We start from the raw sequence: 10202 nt of genomic DNA, 5'->3' as shown, positions 1-10202 counted from the left end.
ATGCGGGGAAGTCAGGGGTTTGATTCTGGGACAGTATGTTAAATTGCGGTAAGGTAAAAAGGCCAAAGAATGGACTGCCTTTGGGAAGAGAGGAAATAGGAAGCCAGGAGCAGGGTGTTGGCCTTCTGCCCTGCCTGTGGCTGGTTTACTGGGGGAGCTGCCTGAATTGTCCCTAGCATGTGGCCTGAGGTATGAGCTAAAGGGCCCCCTGCCCATTTTTCTCTGGCCAAGATGTGCTGGGGTGCCTCTTCCGAAGCTCTCTCTCCTAAGGAGCCCAGTGCTGGAGCTTTGGTGGCTGCTTAACTGCTCTATTATTTCCTTTCCATTCTTCTCTGCCTTCCAGCATCCACTGACCAGCAACAGAGAATGGGTTTTCTATGGGATCATGAGGTCTCCTTTTGTTTACTTTTTTATGTATTCCTCTCAAACTTTAAAAGTCAAAGAGAAAGTGCTGACTCTAGAGCAATCCGGCAGCAGGTTGGGCCAGAGATGAGGACTGTAGCTCCCTGCTCACTCATAAACTCTGTGGCTCCTTAGAGAATTCAGGTTGCAGGGTTTACAGACACAGGGGCAGGGAGTGTAATCATACCCATTTAAACTTCCCAATGGCTAGTTTTGTTAGCTACTTAGTGGAGATGAAAATACATGGTCCACAGATTTATTGAATGGAAGAAAGATATGACATGGGTGCCTGGGTGGCTCAGTTGGTTGAGCGCCCGACTCTTGATTTCAGCTCAGGTCATGATCTCAGGGTCATGAGATGGAGCCCTGCGTTGGGCTCCGGGCTAGGCATGGAGCCTGCTTAAGATTCTCTCTCTCCCTCTCCCCCTGCCCCTCCCCACCCCAGCTTGCATGCTCTCTCTCTCTCTAAAAAAAAAAAAAGATATGACATATTTTACAGTGCTTTGAAACTACAACGATTTTTGAAACTTACAACCATTCAAATATAAGCATGAGCTCATTGGAACTAAAGACTGTTGCCACTGTATAACAAATATGATGTAGTCCCTGGGTGTGGAAGTCTGATTATTAAACCCATTTCTTCAATTACCATCATTCTCTGACAAGGCTCAGGGTTTTATCCAGCCTATACTCTACAGACTAAGAAATAATACAGCACATGCCTATCATAGGCACTTAGGAGGTCACCTCCTTCCTTCTGTAACTGATGGGAAGTTGTATCCAGGGAATGTCATTCCTACCTTGACTCATTCCATAATTGTCAATCACTTGCTCCGTGGCCCCATACATTTGATTTTACAAAGTGAGCAGGCTCATTGAGGCCTCTATCAGACTTTTAGGAGGAAGGTGTGGGGAAGCTCTGTGGTGTCACTCTTTTGGCATCCCCAGCACCCAGCACGCATGTCTGACAAATAGCAGATGCCTGGGAATCTGAGAGATGAAAGGACAAATCAAACAGCAAGCAACTGTTTCTCTTTGTCTTTGCTAATGCCTACAAGGTCTTCCACATCCCTTTTGCTAAAGAGCCAGCAAACTTCAAAGAGCTTTGACAGAGGACTCCCAACATTGCCAAGGAGATCCTGGTAGGTTCACTTGGTACATTTGCAGAGTTTAATAGGCCACGCATTTCTATTCCATTCCAATAACTTGAGAAGTAATCAATTAAGAAGGGTATTCTTGGGGGTGGGGGAATTGAAAAAGTGAATTATACAACAAACTTGACTGGGATATTGTTTACATATTAGTCTTTATATTTTTCTTCCATAATATCTAATTCAGTCTTGCAGCTACTTAAGCAGAAGTTAGAAGGTAGCGCTTAAATGTGGACAGAATGACTGATTGTTCTCTAGGTCAGTGGAAAGAACAGTGTCATGTTCATGGGGTTTTGCCTCCTCTATTGTCATGGAGATAGGACACCACATTAAAGTGAGTGTGCCAGTACTATAATTTAGAGCCAGATTTGAAAGGAAAAGGGAACTGAATTCAAGTGTCTTTTTTGTTTTTGCTAATGTCATACTGATTTGTAAATGTAAAACCAGTTCAATGCCCATGATTGCTACCACTGAAACTGAACTTGGGAGCCCTTGATAGCTCCATAGCCCTGATGCCACAAATTGGCTGCAAAGCCTCAGTTTCATCACAGGTAGGTCATAGATGAGGCCATTGACAGGGCAAATGAGTGCAGAAATGGGTTTGGTGAGGAAGATAGTGTGGGACTTGGATTAGAGATGTTAATGGGGATCCCATGGAAGGGTCTAGCAGGCAATTGAAATATGAATCTGGATAGCATGAGTAAAGACCAGTGAGCAAAGTGGATTTGGACATGGTTCAGAGTCTAAAGCACAGGTTGGCAAGGTTTTTCTGTAAAGGGCCGAGAGCAAATATTTTAGGCTCGTGGACCATAGGGTCACTGTAGCAGCTCTGCCGCTGTAATGAACAAGTAGTCTAGACAATATGTAAATGAGTCAGATGTGGCTATGTTCCAATAAAATTTATTTAAAAGAAACTAGTGTTGGAATGGTAGTTGAGGGAAATGAAGAGAGGGTGGAATTTGGCCAGAGGGATGCAGTCTCTTGATCTCTGCTCTAGACTCTGGGAATGAATGAAATTGTGAAATGAGTGGGGGGCGGGGCAGTGAACAGTGTCCCGAAGAGAACCTGAGAAGTGCTTATGTCCTAGTCAAAGGCAGATAGGGAGCCAGGGAAGGAAAAAGAAGCATTTCCAGAGGAAGGAGGTAAATCCAGAAAGCCAAGTGCTTCAGAGACAAGGAGTTGGAGTTTGAAGGGGCAGGAGTGTGCAATGATGTTCAAATAACACCTGGAGGTTCAGTCAGAAGAGCACTGTGCAGAGACTATTGGAAATAGTTTGTAGGATACATCTGATTTTTTAGAATGCACTCAAGGGAGGGATGGACACATAAGGCCATTAAGTAATGATTGTCAAGGTGATGGATGTCTTCTGAGGTAGAAGGGAAGGAAGCTGAGAGAGTCTGTGGCAGAGAGCCTCAATCTTCTCAGGATCAAGGGAATGTTAGGATATTCATTGCCAAGTGGAATACTCACCTGCTGTATGCACCAGCTTCTAAAGTAAAAGACCACCTCTGCCTTCAAGGGGAGTTCAAAGATAGTAGGAGGAATGTGACAGTGACCAATAATTGTAACATTATAAAGAGTTCTATAGTAGAGTCTTAAGAATGATGGAACAGCGTTCCATCCCCCAACCCCCACCCTAATTCCCTTTGGAATTATATTGCACCAATAACTGTGACCACAATGCCTGAAGTTAAAATAGACACAATTGTCAGCTGGTTGATTTGGTCAGCACTGACACACAGGCTGGGCTGAAGTCAGGCCCAAATTGCTGAAATTACACCGAGCAACATGTTCACTTTACTTTGTAGGGAGGAGACACCCCTCAGCACAAGTGGTTATTTTAACCTGCAGAAGAAAAGACATGGGTTTTGCAGGGGCTGAGAAGAGGGTAAGAGAGGGGAGGCTGGACAAGGGGGTTGTTAAGTGCCATGTGCCCTCTTGAAGGACGAGTGGTTTTTAAAAGCTCGTCTTTCAAAGAAATGGCACTGCGAGTGGCTGACCTCAAAATCTGTCCCAATTCTCTGGGTTATGGCTCTCTAAGTGCTTGTGTTTTACTTAACATTTATATGGGAATGAACTTGTAAGTTTCCTGAGAGGTGAAGAGATTCATCTCTATATGATATCTCATTTAATATATTGTGGTTGATGGCATATGAAATTTGTCCGAGCTCTCAGTTCATTTACTCAGTGGCAGGGGTGGGTGGCTATGTCAACATCTTGCCAAACAAACGACTGTAAGATGAAAACACTGAACCAGTGAGCTGGGTGGTGGTAGTGGTGTTTGTTTATATGCATGGCTGAAATAATAGGCTGCTTTTTGAGTCAATGACTCATTGTTTTGGAGGTGGACACAATCTAGGAAGGCCGGGGAGGGCAGTTGGAGCACAGTTATGCTCTCATTTTTTGGAAGGGAATGATGGCAGTGCAGGGCCAACAAGCTGGGGAGAAAGTGAAGGGATCTGGAGACAGGTGGAAATACTTGATACTCAGAGTAAATGGTGTAGAAAGTTCTTTCTCTCTCTCTTTCTTTTTTTTTTTTTGTCAAGATAATCATCTTTTACATGAGTAAGTTGAATATAATAAAGAAAAGATGCGGAAAGTTCTCTTAATGGTGCTAAAGGGTTTACTTTTTAACAGTGGCTTTCAGTTCCTTTTCCTCCCAAAACCTACAATAAGAAATACATGTTCTATAATAATCCAATTATAACACACGCACGTAAATGAGGCAAGTTTCATCAAATATTATGGTACTCTAAGCCCCGATGCTTCCATTCTATTTTCTTCCATTTCACTAAAGGAAAGAATGTGATGACTTACTCATGGGTTGGTACTCAGATTTGAAGACCACAGATTTAAAATCTCAAAGTCGGCGATCTGTGGTACCATAGAGGATTTCAAGGATCATAGAGAAGTCGTGCTTGCACATTGCTGTTCTCAGGCAGAACCCATGAGACTGAATGAGTGATACCTTTTCTCCAGGCTTTTATTGGTGTTCACCAGAAGGTGTAAGGGTAGAAATGGTCACCCAGGGACCGCCTCACCTGTGGGGAGAAACAAACAGATATGTTTCTCTGAAGGGAGCCCAGAGGTAGATTTGCAATGCTTGGAATTTAAATACTTCTGAAATAAATTTAAGAAACAAAAAATCCATATACAGCTTAGGTAAAATTCTTCTCTCTGAACCTTTTTAAACATCGTTTCCTTCCTTGCGTGTTTCAGGAAAAGTAGCCAAGTGTCAGATGGAGTTCTATGGTAATGCGAACTAGGTTATAGTAATAAAATGCATATGTTATGTCTTTACTTTCTCCGACACAATCAAAGAGAGTTATTTTGCAATGAGTCAAAGGGGTTGCAAAGAACAAGGGCTGCCAAGGCAAAATCTTGAAGTGCTGACTTCTAGCCGATAAAGCTTATTTTATTGATGCCCCACAGGGGACAGCTAAAGAGCATGGAGTTTGATGCCTGCAGACTTGGGTTTGAAGTTTGGGGTTTACATCCTAGCTCTGTAGTTTATGAGCCTTGTCATAGGTTGGTTTCCCTCGAAAGCAGACACCAAGACCAGGGTTTGAGTGTAATACTTTCTGTGACAAGGGAGTGAACTAGGGAAGGCAGCCAATACAAAGTACATTTTCCCTTTTTTTTTATTGTAATAAAATGTACCTAACATGAAATCTACCATTTTAACCCTTTTTGAGTGTACAATTCAGTGGTGCTAAGTGCATTCACATTGTTGTGCAAACATCACTGCTGTTCATTTCCACAACTCGTTCTATGTCCTAACAAGAAGCTCTGTGCCTATTAAACAATAATTACCCCACCCTCCCCATCCTAGGCCCGCTCTTCTGCTCTCTGTCTCTATGGTTTTGATGTCCTAGGTTCCTCATGTAAGTGGAATTATACAGTATCTGTCCCTTTGTGTTTGATTTATTTCACTTAACGTAATATCTGCAGTGTTCAACCAAGTTGTAGCATGTGTCAGAATTTCCTTCCATTTTAAAGAAGAATAATATTCAATTGTATGTATATGCCACATTTTGTTCATCCATTTGTCCGGCACACGACATGTCTTAGCTGGAACAATGCTGCTATGAATATGGGTGCACTGATATCTTTTTGAGCATCTGCTTTCACTTCTTTTGGGTACATACCCAGAAGTGGGACTGCTGCATCACACGGTAATTATATGCCTAACTTACTGAGGAGACACCATACTGCTTTCCACAGTGGCTGCCCCATTTTACATTCCCAACAGCCATGCACAGGCCTTCCAATTTCTCTGTATCCTTGCCAACACTTGCTCTTTTCTTTTTTCTTTTCATTCTTTAAAATCAATACAGAGTGTTTTGATTAGCAGTAAACAATGTGGGAACTGGGGTTCAATCTACCAGGGGCCTCTGGGAGGCAGTATGGAGCACACTTAGGAGTTGCGCCCAGTTGGAAGCTGGAGTATTCATCAGGACTCCGGTCCTGTTGGCTGAGGGCCACATGGGGTGGCCCTTAGGCAGAGGGCCTGCAGTAGAGAGCCTGGCGGTGCATGGGAGAGCCTGGCTGGGATGATGGGAACGTGAAGGGTACTGACAGTGCCTCCTGAAGCCTCTGTCCAGGTCAATAAGCTTCCTTTGACACTAGGTTTCCTCATCTGTAGCACAGGGGTGAAAACACCACATTCCTATCATAGGGTGGCTATGAAAATATTTGTGGGGGCTTTGTAAACACGTGGGAAATAATCTGCTTCTGCGGAGGCCTTCTGTGGGGGTTGATAAATTTCTGAGGCTGCCAGCAACTACAGGAAACTATAGATAGTTCCCCTCGAATCTGAAATGGAAGCAAACTACTGTGGCCCTTCACTGGACCAAGAATTCAGTGCAGTTGTCCTATGCTAGTTCTGTGGTCTGGGTGGCTAAACTAGTTTCCCATTAAGTCAGCAGGGCAAATACAACATGTTGTATTCATTCATTCATTCAGTTCATTCAACATGTTTCTTGTGTACCCAACATGTGCCACACACTGTGCTTACCCCTGGCCCTCATGTGGTTTATCCTCTAGGAGGGAAGAAAGGCATTGTCCTCATAATTATCTGTAATTTAGGGTGGTCATATATCTCCATTTGCTTGGGACACTCCTGGTTTACTGCTGTGGCCTGGCATACAGATACCTTCCTTTCACTCTTGAACAACTAGGTTTGAATAGGAAAGTGTATGGCCCCTCTACCTATGTATCATCAGCAAGTCTTCTTATTAACAAACTCTAGAAAGGGTTGCCACATGTCTCCAAACATACCAGTGCTTATATAGCAATTCTTTCATTCATTTATTCAGTATGCATACTGCATGTTTCCTATATGCCAGTTGCTATCGGAGATAGGGGATCTGGGAAGGCCAAAGAGGTGAGAGCTGAGGAAGAGCAATGAGGAAGAGGCAACCATGCCAAGATCTGGGGAAGTACGTTCTGAGTGGGGCAGTAGAGAGTACAAAGGCCCTGAGATGAAAGTGCAGAGAGGTCAGTGTGGCTAGAGCATAGTGACCAAGAGGGAGAGTGGCCAAAAAGGGGTCAAAGAGTGATCAGGGGCCAGATGAACCCTGAAGGTCATCTTAAGTGGTTTTTTTTATGCTTGCAATGGAAAATTATTGGAGGGCTTCATACCGAACCCTTTCTGACTGCTGACAGAGAATTGACTATAGCAGTGAGGGGGGACACAGAGAGACCTGGTAGGAGCTGATATAGTTGTCCAGGTGACAGATGGCAAATGGACCAGGATAGTAGCAATATTGTTTCATTTAATCTACTGTTCAAACAGTAGATTTTTTTATTAGCCCAAATACTGACTTTTCATCTTCCCAGCCCAATCTCTAATTTGGAGGCCACAAAATTAGTTTTCTGGTGTTAGTCAGAGTCTCTGCTTAACCAAGAAGTGTCAAGGAGGGTCGGGGAAAATCCAACAGAAGGTTCTTTTTCATAGAATCAAAAGCAGAGTGTCTGAGGCACAAAGAGCAGTGGAATATCATGGGTGACATCAATCTTGGCTTCAGATATCTGACCCTGTTTCCCATGCCTCCTTTTGCAATAAAATGGTAAACTGTAGTCTGAATAACAGTATAGTTAGGTGGATTCATTGTTGCTTGGACCACTCTACTGGAGAGTGTTGATTTATGGCTCTGTGACATCCCAGAGGGGTTTGCTGCAGGTCTGCCCTAGTCAACGCTCTCCTCAGGGACTTGAGAGAAGGTACGAAAGTTTGTTTATTCTTTTTGTAAATGCCATAAGCAATGAAAGATGAGTCATGATTGGAGGACAGAGTTGCTATTCAAAGAATCCCAGAAATTCATATCCTCCCTTTGTGCCTCCCTGTTCGTGAAATCTCTTAGTAGGTATCCAGGTGCATAAGAATCAACCAGAATGCTATTTTAAATGCTGCTGTCTAGATTCCACTCCTAGGACACGGGGTAAGGCAGGAATATGTGCTTTTAACAAGTGCCCATAGGATTCTGAGGTAGGGGGTCTGGAGTCCACACTTTGTGTAACCCTGCTTCATATCACAGCATTGTCATGCTAGGTTTGTAATTACTTGTCCCTGTGTCCAGTTCCCCACGAGGCTGTGATCTCCTTTAGTTATCTGTCTATCCCTAGTGCCTACTACAATACCTATACACAATGGAGAGTTAATCAACGGTTGTTGAAAGATCAGGCTGGAATATTGTACTGAAACCAACAATACTACATTTTATGGAGACAGAAGTAAAGATCATTTAAGATTTAAAAAAAAAGCCTCAGTTGCATAAATACAATATGGGGAATTCTTGGCTTGGAAACCATTCCTGTGGAAAAGAACCAGGGTTTTGGCTCAACACCAAATGCTGTTAAATAATGGGAGGTGTTAGCCTCGGGAGGTTGAGAGTTCTCTATCTCTAAGGATGATCAAGCAGAGAATATGATAAATTCAGGGATCATATGGCATGCAAGAACAACAGGACTTTCAGTTTAAGCAGTTATTATTTCTAGTTATTATTTCTAGTCAGAATGGGGCCATAGTCTTCCAGCTGGCCTTTCGCTTCAGATTCCTCCTTTATGGAACATGTATGAGGCCCTATTTATTGTCTCCCCAACATCCATCCCTCCCTTCTTCCATATTTACAGATTCCTAATTATGTTGGGGATTCACCCTTCCTCATTTCCTAGGGGTATTTAATAATTGGGTAAAGCCAGTCATGGTGGTTCCATTTTCCCTATCAAGAGATATAAGAGAAAGACTTTGGAGAATGGTTCCCTCTTTCCTGAGAGGAATAGCAAGAAGGGATTGTCTCTTCTTCCTCCGGATGTTATTGTATATGATTGTGAACCACAGTAACCCCTTTCTCAAGGGGAGCTACACTGGGTACAGTGTTGATGTCCTGAGAATGGGAGAGCAGCAGGCTGGAAGGCTGCTGAAATAACCAACCCTGGAGCAACCCAACTTTCCAGGCATCTTATAAATGAGACAGCAAATTTCCTTGTTGACAGGCCATATTGAGGTTGGTTTTTCTATTGCTTGCACACCAGGCATCCCAAGAGATACACAAAACATCCTACTATATACACTATTGCCAGATTAGTCTTTATAAAAGGCAATTTTGATCATGCCACACCTGATCAAAAGCCTTCGTTTTTTTTCTCAATTTTATAAATGAAAAATAAACTCTTCAAGATCAAGTCTTGCTTTACAAGGTAATTTGTTTCCTATCCTCCAATCAAATTTAACTTCCTGATATTTTGTCCACATAGCCTGCAGTTTACTGCTCCAGCACAGGGTTCCCATCCTGCAATCCACTTCCCTTCCACCCATCCTTGCTTGTTGAAATGTTATCTCCAAGGCACCTTGCCAAAGCCTAACCTTTTCATGACAACCTTTTACGGTTGACATTTCTTCCTTCCTTCCTTCCTTCTTTTTTTCTTTTTTTTTTTTTGAACACTCCCCTAATGCTTTTGGGTACCTGTCTCTTGGCACTCACTGTCTTCTTTCATGTATACCTTGTATACCTTACTCCTTCCTATTAGGCTGTGCGTCTTGGTAGTGGAGGTGACATCTTGTTCATCTTGACAGATCTAGCAGCTCCCAAGGTGGTGGTACACAGGGTGGATGGTCAAAACCATTTGTTCAGACTCTGTAGGTGGGATATGAAAAATCCTTCTCAACTCTAAAGTTCCGTGGGTTTTGCACTGTGAGCTTTCTATTTGTTGAGAACCTAACTTTGTCTTAAACTATCAAAAACAGAATCATTGTCACCCCTAAGTTGGAATGTGAAATGATTCCAATTGAGTTTGAATTCATTGGGAGGACAATTCTTGCATGCTGGGTTCATTATACTGTATGTATAGATAATTAGACAAAGAATTTGAAATTCCTAGGCTTCAGTTTCCCATTTCTAAACTGAGGATGATGATAGCTAGCTTATAGGATTGTTGTGGGGGCAAAGTGAAATAGGTTGTGTAGCAGTCCTTCCTGATTGTTCCTTCACATCCACTCCTCTTCCTCCTGGTTTAACTGCTAATCTTTTGCCTTTAGGAGGCCAGGACTATCCCCAAGCTAACTGGCTAGTCCCACTCCTATTGCTGCTGGTGGGTGTAGGCTTGGAAGTGAATATGGTGGCTGATGTGATATGAGGGGATATCTGC

The sequence above is a fragment of the Callorhinus ursinus genome, unplaced genomic scaffold, assembly GCF_003265705.2.
Source record: "Callorhinus ursinus isolate GAN/ISIS: 27379988/994484 unplaced genomic scaffold, GSC_fseal_2.0 scaffold10, whole genome shotgun sequence".
Classification (NCBI taxonomy): domain Eukaryota; kingdom Metazoa; phylum Chordata; class Mammalia; order Carnivora; family Otariidae; genus Callorhinus; species Callorhinus ursinus.
This window is presented reverse-complemented; position numbering follows the sequence as displayed.